The sequence below is a fragment of the Rhamphochromis longiceps genome, linkage group LG15 (assembly GCF_057381845.1).
Source record: "Rhamphochromis longiceps isolate RC_006_pf linkage group LG15, R_longiceps_female_GT1.1, whole genome shotgun sequence".
NCBI classification, from domain to species: Eukaryota; Metazoa; Chordata; class Actinopteri; order Cichliformes; family Cichlidae; genus Rhamphochromis; species Rhamphochromis longiceps.
In genome coordinates, this window is record NC_140571.1 from 29,957,283 (window position 1) to 29,984,932 (window position 27,650).

Sequence of the window (27,650 nt, forward strand, 5' to 3'; positions counted from 1 at the left end):
TTTCTGAGTCTTCTATCAAAAGTTACAGCGATTTATATGAAGTTGTTCAAAAGCGCTTTATTTCGCCAAGACAGTGTGTTTCTCACTGTTACATGCATTTGAATGGGAAACTCGCCTGAAACAAAGTATAGGTTTTCATTATGTGAATAATTTTAAAATCTTAGCTCAAACGGCTGCAAAACCTGTTTGCCCAGCACGGGGATATTGAGTTCTATAAGATAAAGCCATAAACATGTTTGTCTGAGTCTTCTATCAAAAGTTACAGCGATTTATATGAAGTTGTACGAAAATGCTTTCTTTCGCCAAGACAGTGTGTTTCTCACTGTTACATGCATTTGAATGGGAAACTCGCCCGAGACAAAGTATAGGTTTTCATTATGTGAATAATTTTAAAATCTTAGCTCAAACGGCTGCAAAACCTGTTTGCCCAGCACGGGGATATTGAGTTCTATAAGATAAAGCCATAAACACGTGTTTCTGAGTCTTCTATCAAAAGTTACAGCGATTTATATGAAGTTGTACAAAAATGCTTTCTTTCGCCAAGACAATGCGTTTCTCACTGTTACATGCATCTGAATGGGAAACTCGCCTGAAACAAAGTATAGGTTTTCATTATGTGAATAATTTTAAAATCTTAGCTCAAACGGCTGCAAAACCTGTTTGCCCAGCACGGGGATATTGAGTTCTATAAGATAAAGCCATAAACATGTGTTTCTGAGTCTTCTATCAAAAGTTACAGCGATTTATATGAAGTTGTACAAAAATGCTTTCTTTCGCCAAGACAATGCGTTTCTCACTGTTACATGCATTTGAATGGGAAACTCGCCTGAAACAAAGTATAGGTTTTCATTATGTGAATAATTTTAAAATCTTAGCTCAAACGGCTGCAAAACCTGTTTGCCCAGCACGGGGATATTGAGTTCTATAAGATAAAGCCATAAACATGTTTGTCTGAGTCTTCTATCAAAAGTTACAGCGATTTATATGAAGTTGTACGAAAATGCTTTCTTTCGCCAAGACAGTGTGTTTCTCACTGTTACATGCATTTGAATGGGAAACTCGCCCGAGACAAAGTATAGGTTTTCATTATGTGAATAATTTTAAAATCTTAGCTCAAACGGCTGCAAAACCTGTTTGCCCAGCACGGGGATATTGAGTTCTATAAGATAAAGCCATAAACATGTGTTTCTGAGTCTTCTATCAAAAGTTACAGCGATTTATATGAAGTTGTACGAAAACGCTTTATTTCGCCTAGACAGTGTGTTTCTCACTGTTACATGCATTTGAATGGGAAACTCGCCCGAGACAAAGTATAGGTTTTCATTATGTGAATAATTTTAAAATCTTAGCTCAAACGGCTGCAAAACCTGTTTGCCCAGCACGGGGATATTGAGTTCTATAAGATAAAGCCATAAACATGTGTTTCTGAGTCTTCTATCAAAAGTTACAGCGATTTATATGAAGTTGTACGAAAACGCTTTATTTCGCCAAGACAATGCGTTTCTCACTGTTACATGCATTTGAATGGGAAACTCGCCCGAAACAAAGTATAGGTTTTCATTATGTGAATAATTTTAAAATCTTAGCTCAAACGGCTGCAAAACCTGTTTGCCCAGCACGGGGATATTGAGTTCTATAAGATAAAGCCATAAACATGTGTTTCTGAGTCTTCTATCAAAAGTTACAGCGATTTATATGAAGTTGTTCAAAAGCGCTTTATTTCGCCAAGACAGTGTGTTTCTCACTGTTACATGCATTTGAATGGGAAACTCGCCTGAAACAAAGTATAGGTTTTCATTATGTGAATAATTTTAAAATCTTAGCTCAAACGGCTGCAAAACCTGTTTGCCCAGCACGGGGATATTGAGTTCTATAAGATAAAGCCATAAACATGTGTTTCTGAGTCTTCTATCAAAAGTTACAGCGATTTATATGAAGTTGTACAAAAATGCTTTCTTTCGCCAAGACAATGCGTTTCTCACTGTTACATGCATTTGAATGGGAAACTCGCCTGAAACAAAGTATAGGTTTTCATTATGTGAATAATTTTAAAATCTTAGCTCAAACGGCTGCAAAACCTGTTTGCCCAGCACGGGGATATTGAGTTCTATAAGATAAAGCCATAAACATGTTTGTCTGAGTCTTCTATCAAAAGTTACAGCGATTTATATGAAGTTGTACGAAAATGCTTTCTTTCGCCAAGACAGTGTGTTTCTCACTGTTACATGCATTTGAATGGGAAACTCGCCCGAGACAAAGTATAGGTTTTCATTATGTGAATAATTTTAAAATCTTAGCTCAAACGGCTGCAAAACCTGTTTGCCCAGCACGGGGATATTGAGTTCTATAAGATAAAGCCATAAACATGTGTTTCTGAGTCTTCTATCAAAAGTTACAGCGATTTATATGAAGTTGTACGAAAACGCTTTATTTCGCCTAGACAGTGTGTTTCTCACTGTTACATGCATTTGAATGGGAAACTCGCCCGAGACAAAGTATAGGTTTTCATTATGTGAATAATTTTAAAATCTTAGCTCAAACGGCTGCAAAACCTGTTTGCCCAGCACGGGGATATTGAGTTCTATAAGATAAAGCCATAAACATGTGTTTCTGAGTCTTCTATCAAAAGTTACAGCGATTTATATGAAGTTGTACGAAAACGCTTTATTTCGCCAAGACAATGCGTTTCTCACTGTTACATGCATTTGAATGGGAAACTCGCCCGAAACAAAGTATAGGTTTTCATTATGTGAATAATTTTAAAATCTTAGCTCAAACGGCTGCAAAACCTGTTTGCCCAGCACGGGGATATTGAGTTCTATAAGATAAAGCCATAAACATGTTTGTCTGAGTCTTCTATCAAAAGTTACAGCGATTTATATGAAGTTGTACAAAAATGCTTTCTTTCGCCAAGACAATGCGTTTCTCACTGTTACATGCATCTGAATGGGAAACTCGCCTGAAACAAAGTATAGGTTTTCATTATGTGAATAATTTTAAAATCTTAGCTCAAACGGCTGCAAAACCTGTTTGCCCAGCACGGGGATATTGAGTTCTATAAGATAAAGCCATAAACATGTGTTTCTGAGTCTTCTATCAAAAGTTACAGCGATTTATATGAAGTTGTTCAAAAGCGCTTTATTTCGCCAAGACAGTGTGTTTCTCACTGTTACATGCATTTGAATGGGAAACTCGCCTGAAACAAAGTATAGGTTTTCATTATGTGAATAATTTTAAAATCTTAGCTCAAACGGCTGCAAAACCTGTTTGCCCAGCACGGGGATATTGAGTTCTATAAGATAAAGCCATAAACATGTTTGTCTGAGTCTTCTATCAAAAGTTACAGCGATTTATATGAAGTTGTACGAAAACGCTTTATTTCGCCAAGACAATGCGTTTCTCACTGTTACATGCATTTGAATGGGAAACTCGCCCGAAACAAAGTATAGGTTTTCATTATGTGAATAATTTTAAAATCTTAGCTCAAACGGCTGCAAAACCTGTTTGCCCAGCACGGGGATATTGAGTTCTATAAGATAAAGCCATAAACATGTTTGTCTGAGTCTTCTATCAAAAGTTACAGCGATTTATATGAAGTTGTACGAAAACGCTTTATTTCGCCAAGACAATGCGTTTCTCACTGTTACATGCATTTGAATGGGAAACTCGCCCGAGACAAAGTATAGGTTTTCATTATGTGAATAATTTTAAAATCTTAGCTCAAACGGCTGCAAAACCTGTTTGCCCAGCACGGGGATATTGAGTTCTATAAGATAAAGCCATAAACATGTGTTTCTGAGTCTTCTATCAAAAGTTACAGCGATTTATATGAAGTTGTTCAAAAGCGCTTTATTTCGCCAAGACAGTGTGTTTCTCACTGTTACATGCATTTGAATGGGAAACTCGCCTGAAACAAAGTATAGGTTTTCATTATGTGAATAATTTTAAAATCTTAGCTCAAACGGCTGCAAAACCTGTTTGCCCAGCACGGGGATATTGAGTTCTATAAGATAAAGCCATAAACATGTTTGTCTGAGTCTTCTATCAAAAGTTACAGCGATTTATATGAAGTTGTACGAAAACGCTTTATTTCGCCAAGACAATGCGTTTCTCACTGTTACATGCATTTGAATGGGAAACTCGCCCGAAACAAAGTATAGGTTTTCATTATGTGAATAATTTTAAAATCTTAGCTCAAACGGCTGCAAAACCTGTTTGCCCAGCACGGGGATATTGAGTTCTATAAGATAAAGCCATAAACATGTTTGTCTGAGTCTTCTATCAAAAGTTACAGCGATTTATATGAAGTTGTACAAAAATGCTTTCTTTCGCCAAGACAATGCGTTTCTCACTGTTACATGCATCTGAATGGGAAACTCGCCTGAAACAAAGTATAGGTTTTCATTATGTGAATAATTTTAAAATCTTAGCTCAAACGGCTGCAAAACCTGTTTGCCCAGCACGGGGATATTGAGTTCTATAAGATAAAGCCATAAACATGTGTTTCTGAGTCTTCTATCAAAAGTTACAGCGATTTATATGAAGTTGTTCAAAAGCGCTTTATTTCGCCAAGACAGTGTGTTTCTCACTGTTACATGCATTTGAATGGGAAACTCGCCTGAAACAAAGTATAGGTTTTCATTATGTGAATAATTTTAAAATCTTAGCTCAAACGGCTGCAAAACCTGTTTGCCCAGCACGGGGATATTGAGTTCTATAAGATAAAGCCATAAACATGTTTGTCTGAGTCTTCTATCAAAAGTTACAGCGATTTATATGAAGTTGTACGAAAACGCTTTATTTCGCCAAGACAATGCGTTTCTCACTGTTACATGCATTTGAATGGGAAACTCGCCCGAAACAAAGTATAGGTTTTCATTATGTGAATAATTTTAAAATCTTAGCTCAAACGGCTGCAAAACCTGTTTGCCCAGCACGGGGATATTGAGTTCTATAAGATAAAGCCATAAACATGTTTGTCTGAGTCTTCTATCAAAAGTTACAGCGATTTATATGAAGTTGTACGAAAACGCTTTATTTCGCCAAGACAATGCGTTTCTCACTGTTACATGCATTTGAATGGGAAACTCGCCCGAGACAAAGTATAGGTTTTCATTATGTGAATAATTTTAAAATCTTAGCTCAAACGGCTGCAAAACCTGTTTGCCCAGCACGGGGATATTGAGTTCTATAAGATAAAGCCATAAACATGTGTTTCTGAGTCTTCTATCAAAAGTTACAGCGATTTATATGAAGTTGTTCAAAAGCGCTTTATTTCGCCAAGACAGTGTGTTTCTCACTGTTACATGCATTTGAATGGGAAACTCGCCTGAAACAAAGTATAGGTTTTCATTATGTGAATAATTTTAAAATCTTAGCTCAAACGGCTGCAAAACCTGTTTGCCCAGCACGGGGATATTGAGTTCTATAAGATAAAGCCATAAACATGTTTGTCTGAGTCTTCTATCAAAAGTTACAGCGATTTATATGAAGTTGTACGAAAACGCTTTATTTCGCCAAGACAATGCGTTTCTCACTGTTACATGCATTTGAATGGGAAACTCGCCCGAAACAAAGTATAGGTTTTCATTATGTGAATAATTTTAAAATCTTAGCTCAAACGGCTGCAAAACCTGTTTGCCCAGCACGGGGATATTGAGTTCTATAAGATAAAGCCATAAACATGTGTTTCTGAGTCTTCTATCAAAAGTTACAGCGATTTATATGAAGTTGTACAAAAATGCTTTCTTTCGCCAAGACAATGCGTTTCTCACTGTTACATGCATTTGAATGGGAAACTCGCCCGAGACAAAGTATAGGTTTTCATTATGTGAATAATTTTAAAATCTTAGCTCAAACGGCTGCAAAACCTGTTTGCCCAGCACGGGGATATTGAGTTCTATAAGATAAAGCCATAAACATGTGTTTCTGAGTCTTCTATCAAAAGTTACAGCGATTTATATGAAGTTGTTCAAAAGCGCTTTATTTCGCCAAGACAGTGTGTTTCTCACTGTTACATGCATTTGAATGGGAAACTCGCCTGAAACAAAGTATAGGTTTTCATTATGTGAATAATTTTAAAATCTTAGCTCAAACGGCTGCAAAACCTGTTTGCCCAGCACGGGGATATTGAGTTCTATAAGATAAAGCCATAAACATGTGTTTCTGAGTCTTCTATCAAAAGTTACAGCGATTTATATGAAGTTGTACAAAAATGCTTTCTTTCGCCAAGACAATGCGTTTCTCACTGTTACATGCATTTGAATGGGAAACTCGCCTGAAACAAAGTATAGGTTTTCATTATGTGAATAATTTTAAAATCTTAGCTCAAACGGCTGCAAAACCTGTTTGCCCAGCACGGGGATATTGAGTTCTATAAGATAAAGCCATAAACATGTTTGTCTGAGTCTTCTATCAAAAGTTACAGCGATTTATATGAAGTTGTACGAAAATGCTTTCTTTCGCCAAGACAGTGTGTTTCTCACTGTTACATGCATTTGAATGGGAAACTCGCCCGAGACAAAGTATAGGTTTTCATTATGTGAATAATTTTAAAATCTTAGCTCAAACGGCTGCAAAACCTGTTTGCCCAGCACGGGGATATTGAGTTCTATAAGATAAAGCCATAAACATGTGTTTCTGAGTCTTCTATCAAAAGTTACAGCGATTTATATGAAGTTGTACGAAAACGCTTTATTTCGCCTAGACAGTGTGTTTCTCACTGTTACATGCATTTGAATGGGAAACTCGCCCGAGACAAAGTATAGGTTTTCATTATGTGAATAATTTTAAAATCTTAGCTCAAACGGCTGCAAAACCTGTTTGCCCAGCACGGGGATATTGAGTTCTATAAGATAAAGCCATAAACATGTGTTTCTGAGTCTTCTATCAAAAGTTACAGCGATTTATATGAAGTTGTACGAAAACGCTTTATTTCGCCAAGACAATGCGTTTCTCACTGTTACATGCATTTGAATGGGAAACTCGCCCGAAACAAAGTATAGGTTTTCATTATGTGAATAATTTTAAAATCTTAGCTCAAACGGCTGCAAAACCTGTTTGCCCAGCACGGGGATATTGAGTTCTATAAGATAAAGCCATAAACATGTGTTTCTGAGTCTTCTATCAAAAGTTACAGCGATTTATATGAAGTTGTTCAAAAGCGCTTTATTTCGCCAAGACAGTGTGTTTCTCACTGTTACATGCATTTGAATGGGAAACTCGCCTGAAACAAAGTATAGGTTTTCATTATGTGAATAATTTTAAAATCTTAGCTCAAACGGCTGCAAAACCTGTTTGCCCAGCACGGGGATATTGAGTTCTATAAGATAAAGCCATAAACATGTGTTTCTGAGTCTTCTATCAAAAGTTACAGCGATTTATATGAAGTTGTACAAAAATGCTTTCTTTCGCCAAGACAATGCGTTTCTCACTGTTACATGCATTTGAATGGGAAACTCGCCTGAAACAAAGTATAGGTTTTCATTATGTGAATAATTTTAAAATCTTAGCTCAAACGGCTGCAAAACCTGTTTGCCCAGCACGGGGATATTGAGTTCTATAAGATAAAGCCATAAACATGTTTGTCTGAGTCTTCTATCAAAAGTTACAGCGATTTATATGAAGTTGTACGAAAATGCTTTCTTTCGCCAAGACAGTGTGTTTCTCACTGTTACATGCATTTGAATGGGAAACTCGCCCGAGACAAAGTATAGGTTTTCATTATGTGAATAATTTTAAAATCTTAGCTCAAACGGCTGCAAAACCTGTTTGCCCAGCACGGGGATATTGAGTTCTATAAGATAAAGCCATAAACATGTGTTTCTGAGTCTTCTATCAAAAGTTACAGCGATTTATATGAAGTTGTACGAAAACGCTTTATTTCGCCAAGACAATGCGTTTCTCACTGTTACATGCATTTGAATGGGAAACTCGCCCGAAACAAAGTATAGGTTTTCATTATGTGAATAATTTTAAAATCTTAGCTCAAACGGCTGCAAAACCTGTTTGCCCAGCACGGGGATATTGAGTTCTATAAGATAAAGCCATAAACATGTGTTTCTGAGTCTTCTATCAAAAGTTACAGCGATTTATATGAAGTTGTTCAAAAGCGCTTTATTTCGCCAAGACAGTGTGTTTCTCACTGTTACATGCATTTGAATGGGAAACTCGCCTGAAACAAAGTATAGGTTTTCATTATGTGAATAATTTTAAAATCTTAGCTCAAACGGCTGCAAAACCTGTTTGCCCAGCACGGGGATATTGAGTTCTATAAGATAAAGCCATAAACATGTGTTTCTGAGTCTTCTATCAAAAGTTACAGCGATTTATATGAAGTTGTACAAAAATGCTTTCTTTCGCCAAGACAATGCGTTTCTCACTGTTACATGCATTTGAATGGGAAACTCGCCTGAAACAAAGTATAGGTTTTCATTATGTGAATAATTTTAAAATCTTAGCTCAAACGGCTGCAAAACCTGTTTGCCCAGCACGGGGATATTGAGTTCTATAAGATAAAGCCATAAACATGTTTGTCTGAGTCTTCTATCAAAAGTTACAGCGATTTATATGAAGTTGTACGAAAATGCTTTCTTTCGCCAAGACAGTGTGTTTCTCACTGTTACATGCATTTGAATGGGAAACTCGCCCGAGACAAAGTATAGGTTTTCATTATGTGAATAATTTTAAAATCTTAGCTCAAACGGCTGCAAAACCTGTTTGCCCAGCACGGGGATATTGAGTTCTATAAGATAAAGCCATAAACATGTGTTTCTGAGTCTTCTATCAAAAGTTACAGCGATTTATATGAAGTTGTACGAAAACGCTTTATTTCGCCTAGACAGTGTGTTTCTCACTGTTACATGCATTTGAATGGGAAACTCGCCCGAGACAAAGTATAGGTTTTCATTATGTGAATAATTTTAAAATCTTAGCTCAAACGGCTGCAAAACCTGTTTGCCCAGCACGGGGATATTGAGTTCTATAAGATAAAGCCATAAACATGTGTTTCTGAGTCTTCTATCAAAAGTTACAGCGATTTATATGAAGTTGTACGAAAACGCTTTATTTCGCCAAGACAATGCGTTTCTCACTGTTACATGCATTTGAATGGGAAACTCGCCCGAAACAAAGTATAGGTTTTCATTATGTGAATAATTTTAAAATCTTAGCTCAAACGGCTGCAAAACCTGTTTGCCCAGCACGGGGATATTGAGTTCTATAAGATAAAGCCATAAACATGTTTGTCTGAGTCTTCTATCAAAAGTTACAGCGATTTATATGAAGTTGTACAAAAATGCTTTCTTTCGCCAAGACAATGCGTTTCTCACTGTTACATGCATCTGAATGGGAAACTCGCCTGAAACAAAGTATAGGTTTTCATTATGTGAATAATTTTAAAATCTTAGCTCAAACGGCTGCAAAACCTGTTTGCCCAGCACGGGGATATTGAGTTCTATAAGATAAAGCCATAAACATGTGTTTCTGAGTCTTCTATCAAAAGTTACAGCGATTTATATGAAGTTGTTCAAAAGCGCTTTATTTCGCCAAGACAGTGTGTTTCTCACTGTTACATGCATTTGAATGGGAAACTCGCCTGAAACAAAGTATAGGTTTTCATTATGTGAATAATTTTAAAATCTTAGCTCAAACGGCTGCAAAACCTGTTTGCCCAGCACGGGGATATTGAGTTCTATAAGATAAAGCCATAAACATGTTTGTCTGAGTCTTCTATCAAAAGTTACAGCGATTTATATGAAGTTGTACGAAAACGCTTTATTTCGCCAAGACAATGCGTTTCTCACTGTTACATGCATTTGAATGGGAAACTCGCCCGAAACAAAGTATAGGTTTTCATTATGTGAATAATTTTAAAATCTTAGCTCAAACGGCTGCAAAACCTGTTTGCCCAGCACGGGGATATTGAGTTCTATAAGATAAAGCCATAAACATGTTTGTCTGAGTCTTCTATCAAAAGTTACAGCGATTTATATGAAGTTGTACGAAAACGCTTTATTTCGCCAAGACAATGCGTTTCTCACTGTTACATGCATTTGAATGGGAAACTCGCCCGAGACAAAGTATAGGTTTTCATTATGTGAATAATTTTAAAATCTTAGCTCAAACGGCTGCAAAACCTGTTTGCCCAGCACGGGGATATTGAGTTCTATAAGATAAAGCCATAAACATGTGTTTCTGAGTCTTCTATCAAAAGTTACAGCGATTTATATGAAGTTGTTCAAAAGCGCTTTATTTCGCCAAGACAGTGTGTTTCTCACTGTTACATGCATTTGAATGGGAAACTCGCCTGAAACAAAGTATAGGTTTTCATTATGTGAATAATTTTAAAATCTTAGCTCAAACGGCTGCAAAACCTGTTTGCCCAGCACGGGGATATTGAGTTCTATAAGATAAAGCCATAAACATGTTTGTCTGAGTCTTCTATCAAAAGTTACAGCGATTTATATGAAGTTGTACGAAAACGCTTTATTTCGCCAAGACAATGCGTTTCTCACTGTTACATGCATTTGAATGGGAAACTCGCCCGAGACAAAGTATAGGTTTTCATTATGTGAATAATTTTAAAATCTTAGCTCAAACGGCTGCAAAACCTGTTTGCCCAGCACGGGGATATTGAGTTCTATAAGATAAAGCCATAAACATGTTTGTCTGAGTCTTCTATCAAAAGTTACAGCGATTTATATGAAGTTGTACAAAAATGCTTTCTTTCGCCAAGACAATGCGTTTCTCACTGTTACATGCATCTGAATGGGAAACTCGCCTGAAACAAAGTATAGGTTTTCATTATGTGAATAATTTTAAAATCTTAGCTCAAACGGCTGCAAAACCTGTTTGCCCAGCACGGGGATATTGAGTTCTATAAGATAAAGCCATAAACATGTGTTTCTGAGTCTTCTATCAAAAGTTACAGCGATTTATATGAAGTTGTTCAAAAGCGCTTTATTTCGCCAAGACAGTGTGTTTCTCACTGTTACATGCATTTGAATGGGAAACTCGCCTGAAACAAAGTATAGGTTTTCATTATGTGAATAATTTTAAAATCTTAGCTCAAACGGCTGCAAAACCTGTTTGCCCAGCACGGGGATATTGAGTTCTATAAGATAAAGCCATAAACATGTTTGTCTGAGTCTTCTATCAAAAGTTACAGCGATTTATATGAAGTTGTACGAAAACGCTTTATTTCGCCAAGACAATGCGTTTCTCACTGTTACATGCATTTGAATGGGAAACTCGCCCGAAACAAAGTATAGGTTTTCATTATGTGAATAATTTTAAAATCTTAGCTCAAACGGCTGCAAAACCTGTTTGCCCAGCACGGGGATATTGAGTTCTATAAGATAAAGCCATAAACATGTGTTTCTGAGTCTTCTATCAAAAGTTACAGCGATTTATATGAAGTTGTACAAAAATGCTTTCTTTCGCCAAGACAATGCGTTTCTCACTGTTACATGCATTTGAATGGGAAACTCGCCCGAGACAAAGTATAGGTTTTCATTATGTGAATAATTTTAAAATCTTAGCTCAAACGGCTGCAAAACCTGTTTGCCCAGCACGGGGATATTGAGTTCTATAAGATAAAGCCATAAACATGTGTTTCTGAGTCTTCTATCAAAAGTTACAGCGATTTATATGAAGTTGTTCAAAAGCGCTTTATTTCGCCAAGACAGTGTGTTTCTCACTGTTACATGCATTTGAATGGGAAACTCGCCTGAAACAAAGTATAGGTTTTCATTATGTGAATAATTTTAAAATCTTAGCTCAAACGGCTGCAAAACCTGTTTGCCCAGCACGGGGATATTGAGTTCTATAAGATAAAGCCATAAACATGTTTGTCTGAGTCTTCTATCAAAAGTTACAGCGATTTATATGAAGTTGTACGAAAACGCTTTATTTCGCCAAGACAATGCGTTTCTCACTGTTACATGCATTTGAATGGGAAACTCGCCCGAAACAAAGTATAGGTTTTCATTATGTGAATAATTTTAAAATCTTAGCTCAAACGGCTGCAAAACCTGTTTGCCCAGCACGGGGATATTGAGTTCTATAAGATAAAGCCATAAACATGTTTGTCTGAGTCTTCTATCAAAAGTTACAGCGATTTATATGAAGTTGTACAAAAATGCTTTCTTTCGCCAAGACAATGCGTTTCTCACTGTTACATGCATCTGAATGGGAAACTCGCCTGAAACAAAGTATAGGTTTTCATTATGTGAATAATTTTAAAATCTTAGCTCAAACGGCTGCAAAACCTGTTTGCCCAGCACGGGGATATTGAGTTCTATAAGATAAAGCCATAAACATGTGTTTCTGAGTCTTCTATCAAAAGTTACAGCGATTTATATGAAGTTGTTCAAAAGCGCTTTATTTCGCCAAGACAGTGTGTTTCTCACTGTTACATGCATTTGAATGGGAAACTCGCCTGAAACAAAGTATAGGTTTTCATTATGTGAATAATTTTAAAATCTTAGCTCAAACGGCTGCAAAACCTGTTTGCCCAGCACGGGGATATTGAGTTCTATAAGATAAAGCCATAAACATGTGTTTCTGAGTCTTCTATCAAAAGTTACAGCGATTTATATGAAGTTGTACAAAAATGCTTTCTTTCGCCAAGACAATGCGTTTCTCACTGTTACATGCATTTGAATGGGAAACTAGCCTGAAACAAAGTATAGGTTTTCATTATGTGAATAATTTTAAAATCTTAGCTCAAACGGCTGCAAAACCTGTTTGCCCAGCACGGGGATATTGAGTTCTATAAGATAAAGCCATAAACATGTTTGTCTGAGTCTTCTATCAAAAGTTACAGCGATTTATATGAAGTTGTACGAAAATGCTTTCTTTCGCCAAGACAGTGTGTTTCTCACTGTTACATGCATTTGAATGGGAAACTCGCCCGAGACAAAGTATAGGTTTTCATTATGTGAATAATTTTAAAATCTTAGCTCAAACGGCTGCAAAACCTGTTTGCCCAGCACGGGGATATTGAGTTCTATAAGATAAAGCCATAAACATGTGTTTCTGAGTCTTCTATCAAAAGTTACAGCGATTTATATGAAGTTGTACGAAAACGCTTTATTTCGCCTAGACAGTGTGTTTCTCACTGTTACATGCATTTGAATGGGAAACTCGCCCGAGACAAAGTATAGGTTTTCATTATGTGAATAATTTTAAAATCTTAGCTCAAACGGCTGCAAAACCTGTTTGCCCAGCACGGGGATATTGAGTTCTATAAGATAAAGCCATAAACATGTGTTTCTGAGTCTTCTATCAAAAGTTACAGCGATTTATATGAAGTTGTTCAAAAGCGCTTTATTTCGCCAAGACAGTGTGTTTCTCACTGTTACATGCATTTGAATGGGAAACTCGCCTGAAACAAAGTATAGGTTTTCATTATGTGAATAATTTTAAAATCTTAGCTCAAACGGCTGCAAAACCTGTTTGCCCAGCACGGGGATATTGAGTTCTATAAGATAAAGCCATAAACATGTTTGTCTGAGTCTTCTATCAAAAGTTACAGCGATTTATATGAAGTTGTACGAAAACGCTTTATTTCGCCAAGACAGTGTGTTTCTCACTGTTACATGCATTTGAATGGGAAACTCGCCTGAAACAAAGTATAGGTTTTCATTATGTGAATAATTTTAAAATCTTAGCTCAAACGGCTGCAAAACCTGTTTGCCCAGCACGGGGATATTGAGTTCTATAAGATAAAGCCATAAACATGTTTGTCTGAGTCTTCTATCAAAAGTTACAGCGATTTATATGAAGTTGTACGAAAACGCTTTATTTCGCCAAGACAGTGTGTTTCTCACTGTTACATGCATTTGAATGGGAAACTCGCCTGAAACAAAGTATAGGTTTTCATTATGTGAATAATTTTAAAATCTTAGCTCAAACGGCTGCAAAACCTGTTTGCCCAGCACGGGGATATTGAGTTCTATAAGATAAAGCCATAAACATGTTTGTCTGAGTCTTCTATCAAAAGTTACAGCGATTTATATGAAGTTGTACAAAAATGCTTTCTTTCGCCAAGACAATGCGTTTCTCACTGTTACATGCATCTGAATGGGAAACTCGCCTGAAACAAAGTATAGGTTTTCATTATGTGAATAATTTTAAAATCTTAGCTCAAACGGCTGCAAAACCTGTTTGCCCAGCACGGGGATATTGAGTTCTATAAGATAAAGCCATAAACATGTGTTTCTGAGTCTTCTATCAAAAGTTACAGCGATTTATATGAAGTTGTTCAAAAGCGCTTTATTTCGCCAAGACAGTGTGTTTCTCACTGTTACATGCATTTGAATGGGAAACTCGCCTGAAACAAAGTATAGGTTTTCATTATGTGAATAATTTTAAAATCTTAGCTCAAACGGCTGCAAAACCTGTTTGCCCAGCACGGGGATATTGAGTTCTATAAGATAAAGCCATAAACATGTGTTTCTGAGTCTTCTATCAAAAGTTACAGCGATTTATATGAAGTTGTACAAAAATGCTTTCTTTCGCCAAGACAATGCGTTTCTCACTGTTACATGCATTTGAATGGGAAACTCGCCTGAAACAAAGTATAGGTTTTCATTATGTGAATAATTTTAAAATCTTAGCTCAAACGGCTGCAAAACCTGTTTGCCCAGCACGGGGATATTGAGTTCTATAAGATAAAGCCATAAACATGTTTGTCTGAGTCTTCTATCAAAAGTTACAGCGATTTATATGAAGTTGTACGAAAATGCTTTCTTTCGCCAAGACAGTGTGTTTCTCACTGTTACATGCATTTGAATGGGAAACTCGCCCGAGACAAAGTATAGGTTTTCATTATGTGAATAATTTTAAAATCTTAGCTCAAACGGCTGCAAAACCTGTTTGCCCAGCACGGGGATATTGAGTTCTATAAGATAAAGCCATAAACATGTGTTTCTGAGTCTTCTATCAAAAGTTACAGCGATTTATATGAAGTTGTACGAAAACGCTTTATTTCGCCTAGACAGTGTGTTTCTCACTGTTACATGCATTTGAATGGGAAACTCGCCCGAGACAAAGTATAGGTTTTCATTATGTGAATAATTTTAAAATCTTAGCTCAAACGGCTGCAAAACCTGTTTGCCCAGCACGGGGATATTGAGTTCTATAAGATAAAGCCATAAACATGTGTTTCTGAGTCTTCTATCAAAAGTTACAGCGATTTATATGAAGTTGTTCAAAAGCGCTTTATTTCGCCAAGACAGTGTGTTTCTCACTGTTACATGCATTTGAATGGGAAACTCGCCTGAAACAAAGTATAGGTTTTCATTATGTGAATAATTTTAAAATCTTAGCTCAAACGGCTGCAAAACCTGTTTGCCCAGCACGGGGATATTGAGTTCTATAAGATAAAGCCATAAACATGTGTTTCTGAGTCTTCTATCAAAAGTTACAGCGATTTATATGAAGTTGTACAAAAATGCTTTCTTTCGCCAAGACAATGCGTTTCTCACTGTTACATGCATTTGAATGGGAAACTCGCCTGAAACAAAGTATAGGTTTTCATTATGTGAATAATTTTAAAATCTTAGCTCAAACGGCTGCAAAACCTGTTTGCCCAGCACGGGGATATTGAGTTCTATAAGATAAAGCCATAAACATGTTTGTCTGAGTCTTCTATCAAAAGTTACAGCGATTTATATGAAGTTGTACGAAAATGCTTTCTTTCGCCAAGACAGTGTGTTTCTCACTGTTACATGCATTTGAATGGGAAACTCGCCCGAGACAAAGTATAGGTTTTCATTATGTGAATAATTTTAAAATCTTAGCTCAAACGGCTGCAAAACCTGTTTGCCCAGCACGGGGATATTGAGTTCTATAAGATAAAGCCATAAACATGTGTTTCTGAGTCTTCTATCAAAAGTTACAGCGATTTATATGAAGTTGTACGAAAACGCTTTATTTCGCCTAGACAGTGTGTTTCTCACTGTTACATGCATTTGAATGGGAAACTCGCCCGAGACAAAGTATAGGTTTTCATTATGTGAATAATTTTAAAATCTTAGCTCAAACGGCTGCAAAACCTGTTTGCCCAGCACGGGGATATTGAGTTCTATAAGATAAAGCCATAAACATGTGTTTCTGAGTCTTCTATCAAAAGTTACAGCGATTTATATGAAGTTGTACGAAAACGCTTTATTTCGCCAAGACAGTGTGTTTCTCACTGTTACATGCATTTGAATGGGAAACTCGCCCGAGACAAAGTATAGGTTTTCATTATGTGAATAATTTTAAAATCTTAGCTCAAACGGCTGCAAAACCTGTTTGCCCAGCACGGGGATATTGAGTTCTATAAGATAAAGCCATAAACATGTTTGTCTGAGTCTTCTATCAAAAGTTACAGCGATTTATATGAAGTTGTACGAAAATGCTTTCTTTCGCCAAGACAGTGTGTTTCTCACTGTTACATGCATTTGAATGGGAAACTCGCCCGAGACAAAGTATAGGTTTTCATTATGTGAATAATTTTAAAATCTTAGCTCAAACGGCTGCAAAACCTGTTTGCCCAGCACGGGGATATTGAGTTCTATAAGATAAAGCCATAAACACGTGTTTCTGAGTCTTCTATCAAAAGTTACAGCGATTTATATGAAGTTGTACGAAAACGCTTTATTTCGCCAAGACAGTGTGTTTCTCACTGTTACATGCATTTGAATGGGAAACTCGCCCGAGACAAAGTATAGGTTTTCATTATGTGAATAATTTTAAAATCTTAGCTCAAACGGCTGCAAAACCTGTTTGCCCAGCACGGGGATATTGAGTTCTATAAGATAAAGCCATAAACATGTGTTTCTGAGTCTTCTATCAAAAGTTACAGCGATTTATATGAAGTTGTTCAAAAGCGCTTTATTTCGCCAAGACAGTGTGTTTCTCACTGTTACATGCATTTGAATGGGAAACTCGCCTGAAACAAAGTATAGGTTTTCATTATGTGAATAATTTTAAAATCTTAGCTCAAACGGCTGCAAAACCTGTTTGCCCAGCACGGGGATATTGAGTTCTATAAGATAAAGCCATAAACATGTGTTTCTGAGTCTTCTATCAAAAGTTACAGCGATTTATATGAAGTTGTACGAAAACGCTTTATTTCGCCAAGACAGTGTGTTTCTCACTGTTACATGCATTTGAATGGGAAACTCGCCCGAGACAAAGTATAGGTTTTCATTATGTGAATAATTTTAAAATCTTAGCTCAAACGGCTGCAAAACCTGTTTGCCCAGCACGGGGATATTGAGTTCTATAAGATAAAGCCATAAACATGTTTGTCTGAGTCTTCTATCAAAAGTTACAGCGATTTATATGAAGTTGTACGAAAATGCTTTCTTTCGCCAAGACAGTGTGTTTCTCACTGTTACATGCATTTGAATGGGAAACTCGCCCGAGACAAAGTATAGGTTTTCATTATGTGAATAATTTTAAAATCTTAGCTCAAACGGCTGCAAAACCTGTTTGCCCAGCACGGGGATATTGAGTTCTATAAGATAAAGCCATAAACATGTGTTTCTGAGTCTTCTATCAAAAGTTACAGCGATTTATATGAAGTTGTACAAAAATGCTTTCTTTCGCCAAGACAATGCGTTTCTCACTGTTACATGCATTTGAATGGGAAACTCGCCTGAAACAAAGTATAGGTTTTCATTATGTGAATAATTTTAAAATCTTAGCTCAAACGGCTGCAAAACCTGTTTGCCCAGCACGGGGATATTGAGTTCTATAAGATAAAGCCATAAACATGTTTGTCTGAGTCTTCTATCAAAAGTTACAGCGATTTATATGAAGTTGTACAAAAATGCTTTCTTTCGCCAAGACAATGCGTTTCTCACTGTTACATGCATCTGAATGGGAAACTCGCCTGAAACAAAGTATAGGTTTTCATTATGTGAATAATTTTAAAATCTTAGCTCAAACGGCTGCAAAACCTGTTTGCCCAGCACGGGGATATTGAGTTCTATAAGATAAAGCCATAAACATGTGTTTCTGAGTCTTCTATCAAAAGTTACAGCGATTTATATGAAGTTGTACGAAAACGCTTTATTTCGCCAAGACAGTGTGTTTCTCACTGTTACATGCATTTGAATGGGAAACTCGCCCGAGACAAAGTATAGGTTTTCATTATGTGAATAATTTTAAAATCTTAGCTCAAACGGCTGCAAAACCTGTTTGCCCAGCACGGGGATATTGAGTTCTATAAGATAAAGCCATAAACATGTGTTTCTGAGTCTTCTATCAAAAGTTACAGCGATTTATATGAAGTTGTACGAAAACGCTTTATTTCGCCAAGACAGTGTGTTTCTCACTGTTACATGCATTTGAATGGGAAACTCGCCCGAGACAAAGTATAGGTTTTCATTATGTGAATAATTTTAAAATCTTAGCTCAAACGGCTGCAAAACCTGTTTGCCCAGCACGGGGATATTGAGTTCTATAAGATAAAGCCATAAACATGTTTGTCTGAGTCTTCTATCAAAAGTTACAGCGATTTATATGAAGTTGTACAAAAATGCTTTCTTTCGCCAAGACAATGCGTTTCTCACTGTTACATGCATCTGAATGGGAAACTCGCCTGAAACAAAGTATAGGTTTTCATTATGTGAATAATTTTAAAATCTTAGCTCAAACGGCTGCAAAACCTGTTTGCCCAGCACGGGGATATTGAGTTCTATAAGATAAAGCCATAAACATGTGTTTCTGAGTCTTCTATCAAAAGTTACAGCGATTTATATGAAGTTGTTCAAAAGCGCTTTATTTCGCCAAGACAGTGTGTTTCTCACTGTTACATGCATTTGAATGGGAAACTCGCCTGAAACAAAGTATAGGTTTTCATTATGTGAATAATTTTAAAATCTTAGCTCAAACGGCTGCAAAACCTGTTTGCCCAGCACGGGGATATTGAGTTCTATAAGATAAAGCCATAAACATGTTTGTCTGAGTCTTCTATCAAAAGTTACAGCGATTTATATGAAGTTGTACGAAAACGCTTTATTTCGCCAAGACAATGCGTTTCTCACTGTTACATGCATTTGAATGGGAAACTCGCCCGAAACAAAGTATAGGTTTTCATTATGTGAATAATTTTAAAATCTTAGCTCAAACGGCTGCAAAACCTGTTTGCCCAGCACGGGGATATTGAGTTCTATAAGATAAAGCCATAAACATGTTTGTCTGAGTCTTCTATCAAAAGTTACAGCGATTTATATGAAGTTGTACAAAAATGCTTTCTTTCGCCAAGACAATGCGTTTCTCACTGTTACATGCATCTGAATGGGAAACTCGCCTGAAACAAAGTATAGGTTTTCATTATGTGAATAATTTTAAAATCTTAGCTCAAACGGCTGCAAAACCTGTTTGCCCAGCACGGGGATATTGAGTTCTATAAGATAAAGCCATAAACATGTGTTTCTGAGTCTTCTATCAAAAGTTACAGCGATTTATATGAAGTTGTTCAAAAGCGCTTTATTTCGCCAAGACAGTGTGTTTCTCACTGTTACATGCATTTGAATGGGAAACTCGCCTGAAACAAAGTATAGGTTTTCATTATGTGAATAATTTTAAAATCTTAGCTCAAACGGCTGCAAAACCTGTTTGCCCAGCACGGGGATATTGAGTTCTATAAGATAAAGCCATAAACATGTGTTTCTGAGTCTTCTATCAAAAGTTACAGCGATTTATATGAAGTTGTACGAAAACGCTTTATTTCGCCTAGACAGTGTGTTTCTCACTGTTACATGCATTTGAATGGGAAACTCGCCCGAGACAAAGTATAGGTTTTCATTATGTGAATAATTTTAAAATCTTAGCTCAAACGGCTGCAAAACCTGTTTGCCCAGCACGGGGATATTGAGTTCTATAAGATAAAGCCATAAACATGTTTGTCTGAGTCTTCTATCAAAAGTTACAGCGATTTATATGAAGTTGTACGAAAACGCTTTATTTCGCCAAGACAGTGTGTTTCTCACTGTTACATGCATTTGAATGGGAAACTCGCCCGAGACAAAGTATAGGTTTTCATTATGTGAATAATTTTAAAATCTTAGCTCAAACGGCTGCAAAACCTGTTTGCCCAGCACGGGGATATTGAGTTCTATAAGATAAAGCCATAAACATGTGTTTCTGAGTCTTCTATCAAAAGTTACAGCGATTTATATGAAGTTGTACGAAAACGCTTTATTTCGCCAAGACAGTGTGTTTCTCACTGTTACATGCATTTGAATGGGAAACTCGCCCGAGACAAAGTATAGGTTTTCATTATGTGAATAATTTTAAAATCTTAGCTCAAACGGCTGCAAAACCTGTTTGCCCAGCACGGGGATATTGAGTTCTATAAGATAAAGCCATAAACATGTGTTTCTGAGTCTTCTATCAAAAGTTACAGCGATTTATATGAAGTTGTACAAAAATGCTTTCTTTCGCCAAGACAATGCGTTTCTCACTGTTACATGCATTTGAATGGGAAACTCGCCTGAAACAAAGTATAGGTTTTCATTATGTGAATAATTTTAAAATCTTAGCTCAAACGGCTGCAAAACCTGTTTGCCCAGCACGGGGATATTGAGTTCTATAAGATAAAGCCATAAACATGTGTTTCTGAGTCTTCTATCAAAAGTTACAGCGATTTATATGAAGTTGTACGAAAACGCTTTATTTCGCCAAGACAGTGTGTTTCTCACTGTTACATGCATTTGAATGGGAAACTCGCCCGAGACAAAGTATAGGTTTTCATTATGTGAATAATTTTAAAATCTTAGCTCAAACGGCTGCAAAACCTGTTTGCCCAGCACGGGGATATTGAGTTCTATAAGATAAAGCCATAAACATGTTTGTCTGAGTCTTCTATCAAAAGTTACAGCGATTTATATGAAGTTGTACAAAAATGCTTTCTTTCGCCAAGACAATGCGTTTCTCACTGTTACATGCATCTGAATGGGAAACTCGCCTGAAACAAAGTATAGGTTTTCATTATGTGAATAATTTTAAAATCTTAGCTCAAACGGCTGCAAAACCTGTTTGCCCAGCACGGGGATATTGAGTTCTATAAGATAAAGCCATAAACATGTGTTTCTGAGTCTTCTATCAAAAGTTACAGCGATTTATATGAAGTTGTACGAAAACGCTTTATTTCGCCAAGACAGTGTGTTTCTCACTGTTACATGCATTTGAATGGGAAACTCGCCCGAGACAAAGTATAGGTTTTCATTATGTGAATAATTTTAAAATCTTAGCTCAAACGGCTGCAAAACCTGTTTGCCCAGCACGGGGATATTGAGTTCTATAAGATAAAGCCATAAACATGTTTGTCTGAGTCTTCTATCAAAAGTTACAGCGATTTATATGAAGTTGTACGAAAATGCTTTCTTTCGCCAAGACAGTGTGTTTCTCACTGTTACATGCATTTGAATGGGAAACTCGCCCGAGACAAAGTATAGGTTTTCATTATGTGAATAATTTTAAAATCTTAGCTCAAACGGCTGCAAAACCTGTTTGCCCAGCACGGGGATATTGAGTTCTATAAGATAAAGCCATAAACATGTGTTTCTGAGTCTTCTATCAAAAGTTACAGCGATTTATATGAAGTTGTACGAAAACGCTTTATTTCGCCAAGACAGTGTGTTTCTCACTGTTACATGCATTTGAATGGGAAACTCGCCCGAGACAAAGTATAGGTTTTCATTATGTGAATAATTTTAAAATCTTAGCTCAAACGGCTGCAAAACCTGTTTGCCCAGCACGGGGATATTGAGTTCTATAAGATAAAGCCATAAACATGTGTTTCTGAGTCTTCTATCAAAAGTTACAGCGATTTATATGAAGTTGTTCAAAAGCGCTTTATTTCGCCAAGACAGTGTGTTTCTCACTGTTACATGCATTTGAATGGGAAACTCGCCTGAAACAAAGTATAGGTTTTCATTATGTGAATAATTTTAAAATCTTAGCTCAAACGGCTGCAAAACCTGTTTGCCCAGCACGGGGATATTGAGTTCTATAAGATAAAGCCATAAACATGTTTGTCTGAGTCTTCTATCAAAAGTTACAGCGATTTATATGAAGTTGTACGAAAACGCTTTATTTCGCCAAGACAATGCGTTTCTCACTGTTACATGCATTTGAATGGGAAACTCGCCCGAAACAAAGTATAGGTTTTCATTATGTGAATAATTTTAAAATCTTAGCTCAAACGGCTGCAAAACCTGTTTGCCCAGCACGGGGATATTGAGTTCTATAAGATAAAGCCATAAACATGTTTGTCTGAGTCTTCTATCAAAAGTTACAGCGATTTATATGAAGTTGTACAAAAATGCTTTCTTTCGCCAAGACAATGCGTTTCTCACTGTTACATGCATCTGAATGGGAAACTCGCCTGAAACAAAGTATAGGTTTTCATTATGTGAATAATTTTAAAATCTTAGCTCAAACGGCTGCAAAACCTGTTTGCCCAGCACGGGGATATTGAGTTCTATAAGATAAAGCCATAAACATGTGTTTCTGAGTCTTCTATCAAAAGTTACAGCGATTTATATGAAGTTGTACGAAAACGCTTTATTTCGCCAAGACAGTGTGTTTCTCACTGTTACATGCATTTGAATGGGAAACTCGCCCGAGACAAAGTATAGGTTTTCATTATGTGAATAATTTTAAAATCTTAGCTCAAACGGCTGCAAAACCTGTTTGCCCAGCACGGGGATATTGAGTTCTATAAGATAAAGCCATAAACATGTTTGTCTGAGTCTTCTATCAAAAGTTACAGCGATTTATATGAAGTTGTACGAAAATGCTTTCTTTCGCCAAGACAGTGTGTTTCTCACTGTTACATGCATTTGAATGGGAAACTCGCCCGAGACAAAGTATAGGTTTTCATTATGTGAATAATTTTAAAATCTTAGCTCAAACGGCTGCAAAACCTGTTTGCCCAGCACGGGGATATTGAGTTCTATAAGATAAAGCCATAAACATGTGTTTCTGAGTCTTCTATCAAAAGTTACAGCGATTTATATGAAGTTGTACGAAAACGCTTTATTTCGCCAAGACAGTGTGTTTCTCACTGTTACATGCATTTGAATGGGAAACTCGCCCGAGACAAAGTATAGGTTTTCATTATGTGAATAATTTTAAAATCTTAGCTCAAACGGCTGCAAAACCTGTTTGCCCAGCACGGGGATATTGAGTTCTATAAGATAAAGCCATAAACATGTGTTTCTGAGTCTTCTATCAAAAGTTACAGCGATTTATATGAAGTTGTTCAAAAGCGCTTTATTTCGCCAAGACAGTGTGTTTCTCACTGTTACATGCATTTGAATGGGAAACTCGCCTGAAACAAAGTATAGGTTTTCATTATGTGAATAATTTTAAAATCTTAGCTCAAACGGCTGCAAAACCTGTTTGCCCAGCACGGGGATATTGAGTTCTATAAGATAAAGCCATAAACATGTTTGTCTGAGTCTTCTATCAAAAGTTACAGCGATTTATATGAAGTTGTACGAAAACGCTTTATTTCGCCAAGACAATGCGTTTCTCACTGTTACATGCATTTGAATGGGAAACTCGCCCGAAACAAAGTATAGGTTTTCATTATGTGAATAATTTTAAAATCTTAGCTCAAACGGCTGCAAAACCTGTTTGCCCAGCACGGGGATATTGAGTTCTATAAGATAAAGCCATAAACATGTTTGTCTGAGTCTTCTATCAAAAGTTACAGCGATTTATATGAAGTTGTACAAAAATGCTTTCTTTCGCCAAGACAATGCGTTTCTCACTGTTACATGCATCTGAATGGGAAACTCGCCTGAAACAAAGTATAGGTTTTCATTATGTGAATAATTTTAAAATCTTAGCTCAAACGGCTGCAAAACCTGTTTGCCCAGCACGGGGATATTGAGTTCTATAAGATAAAGCCATAAACATGTGTTTCTGAGTCTTCTATCAAAAGTTACAGCGATTTATATGAAGTTGTTCAAAAGCGCTTTATTTCGCCAAGACAGTGTGTTTCTCACTGTTACATGCATTTGAATGGGAAACTCGCCTGAAACAAAGTATAGGTTTTCATTATGTGAATAATTTTAAAATCTTAGCTCAAACGGCTGCAAAACCTGTTTGCCCAGCACGGGGATATTGAGTTCTATAAGATAAAGCCATAAACATGTTTGTCTGAGTCTTCTATCAAAAGTTACAGCGATTTATATGAAGTTGTACGAAAACGCTTTATTTCGCCAAGACAATGCGTTTCTCACTGTTACATGCATTTGAATGGGAAACTCGCCCGAAACAAAGTATAGGTTTTCATTATGTGAATAATTTTAAAATCTTAGCTCAAACGGCTGCAAAACCTGTTTGCCCAGCACGGGGATATTGAGTTCTATAAGATAAAGCCATAAACATGTGTTTCTGAGTCTTCTATCAAAAGTTACAGCGATTTATATGAAGTTGTACGAAAACGCTTTATTTCGCCAAGACAGTGTGTTTCTCACTGTTACATGCATTTGAATGGGAAACTCGCCCGAGACAAAGTATAGGTTTTCATTATGTGAATAATTTTAAAATCTTAGCTCAAACGGCTGCAAAACCTGTTTGCCCAGCACGGGGATATTGAGTTCTATAAGATAAAGCCATAAACATGTTTGTCTGAGTCTTCTATCAAAAGTTACAGCGATTTATATGAAGTTGTACGAAAATGCTTTCTTTCGCCAAGACAGTGTGTTTCTCACTGTTACATGCATTTGAATGGGAAACTCGCCCGAGACAAAGTATAGGTTTTCATTATGTGAATAATTTTAAAATCTTAGCTCAAACGGCTGCAAAACCTGTTTGCCCAGCACGGGGATATTGAGTTCTATAAGATAAAGCCATAAACATGTGTTTCTGAGTCTTCTATCAAAAGTTACAGCGATTTATATGAAGTTGTACGAAAACGCTTTATTTCGCCAAGACAGTGTGTTTCTCACTGTTACATGCATTTGAATGGGAAACTCGCCCGAGACAAAGTATAGGTTTTCATTATGTGAATAATTTTAAAATCTTAGCTCAAACGGCTGCAAAACCTGTTTGCCCAGCACGGGGATATTGAGTTCTATAAGATAAAGCCATAAACATGTGTTTCTGAGTCTTCTATCAAAAGTTACAGCGATTTATATGAAGTTGTTCAAAAGCGCTTTATTTCGCCAAGACAGTGTGTTTCTCACTGTTACATGCATTTGAATGGGAAACTCGCCTGAAACAAAGTATAGGTTTTCATTATGTGAATAATTTTAAAATCTTAGCTCAAACGGCTGCAAAACCTGTTTGCCCAGCACGGGGATATTGAGTTCTATAAGATAAAGCCATAAACATGTTTGTCTGAGTCTTCTATCAAAAGTTACAGCGATTTATATGAAGTTGTACGAAAACGCTTTATTTCGCCAAGACAATGCGTTTCTCACTGTTACATGCATTTGAATGGGAAACTCGCCCGAAACAAAGTATAGGTTTTCATTATGTGAATAATTTTAAAATCTTAGCTCAAACGGCTGCAAAACCTGTTTGCCCAGCACGGGGATATTGAGTTCTATAAGATAAAGCCATAAACATGTTTGTCTGAGTCTTCTATCAAAAGTTACAGCGATTTATATGAAGTTGTACGAAAACGCTTTATTTCGCCAAGACAGTGTGTTTCTCACTGTTACATGCATTTGAATGGGAAACTCGCCCGAGACAAAGTATAGGTTTTCATTATGTGAATAATTTTAAAATCTTAGCTCAAACGGCTGCAAAACCTGTTTGCCCAGCACGGGGATATTGAGTTCTATAAGATAAAGCCATAAACATGTGTTTCTGAGTCTTCTATCAAAAGTTACAGCGATTTATATGAAGTTGTTCAAAAGCGCTTTATTTCGCCAAGACAGTGTGTTTCTCACTGTTACATGCATTTGAATGGGAAACTCGCCTGAAACAAAGTATAGGTTTTCATTATGTGAATAATTTTAAAATCTTAGCTCAAACGGCTGCAAAACCTGTTTGCCCAGCACGGGGATATTGAGTTCTATAAGATAAAGCCATAAACATGTTTGTCTGAGTCTTCTATCAAAAGTTACAGCGATTTATATGAAGTTGTACGAAAACGCTTTATTTCGCCAAGACAATGCGTTTCTCACTGTTACATGCATTTGAATGGGAAACTCGCCCGAAACAAAGTATAGGTTTTCATTATGTGAATAATTTTAAAATCTTAGCTCAAACGGCTGCAAAACCTGTTTGCCCAGCACGGGGATATTGAGTTCTATAAGATAAAGCCATAAACATGTTTGTCTGAGTCTTCTATCAAAAGTTACAGCGATTTATATGAAGTTGTACAAAAATGCTTTCTTTCGCCAAGACAATGCGTTTCTCACTGTTACATGCATCTGAATGGGAAACTCGCCTGAAACAAAGTATAGGTTTTCATTATGTGAATAATTTTAAAATCTTAGCTCAAACGGCTGCAAAACCTGTTTGCCCAGCACGGGGATATTGAGTTCTATAAGATAAAGCCATAAACATGTGTTTCTGAGTCTTCTATCAAAAGTTACAGCGATTTATATGAAGTTGTTCAAAAGCGCTTTATTTCGCCAAGACAGTGTGTTTCTCACTGTTACATGCATTTGAATGGGAAACTCGCCTGAAACAAAGTATAGGTTTTCATTATGTGAATAATTTTAAAATCTTAGCTCAAACGGCTGCAAAACCTGTTTGCCCAGCACGGGGATATTGAGTTCTATAAGATAAAGCCATAAACATGTGTTTCTGAGTCTTCTATCAAAAGTTACAGCGATTTATATGAAGTTGTACAAAAATGCTTTCTTTCGCCAAGACAATGCGTTTCTCACTGTTACATGCATTTGAATGGGAAACTCGCCCGAGACAAAGTATAGGTTTTCATTATGTGAATAATTTTAAAATCTTAGCTCAAACGGCTGCAAAACCTGTTTGCCCAGCACGGGGATATTGAGTTCTATAAGATAAAGCCATAAACATGTTTGTCTGAGTCTTCTATCAAAAGTTACAGCGATTTATATGAAGTTGTACGAAAATGCTTTCTTTCGCCAAGACAGTGTGTTTCTCACTGTTACATGCATTTGAATGGGAAACTCGCCCGAGACAAAGTATAGGTTTTCATTATGTGAATAATTTTAAAATCTTAGCTCAAACGGCTGCAAAACCTGTTTGCCCAGCACGGGGATATTGAGTTCTATAAGATAAAGCCATAAACATGTGTTTCTGAGTCTTCTATCAAAAGTTACAGCGATTTATATGAAGTTGTTCAAAAGCGCTTTATTTCGCCAAGACAGTGTGTTTCTCACTGTTACATGCATTTGAATGGGAAACTCGCCTGAAACAAAGTATAGGTTTTCATTATGTGAATAATTTTAAAATCTTAGCTCAAACGGCTGCAAAACCTGTTTGCCCAGCACGGGGATATTGAGTTCTATAAGATAAAGCCATAAACATGTTTGTCTGAGTCTTCTATCAAAAGTTACAGCGATTTATATGAAGTTGTACGAAAACGCTTTATTTCGCCAAGACAATGCGTTTCTCACTGTTACATGCATTTGAATGGGAAACTCGCCCGAAACAAAGTATAGGTTTTCATTATGTGAATAATTTTAAAA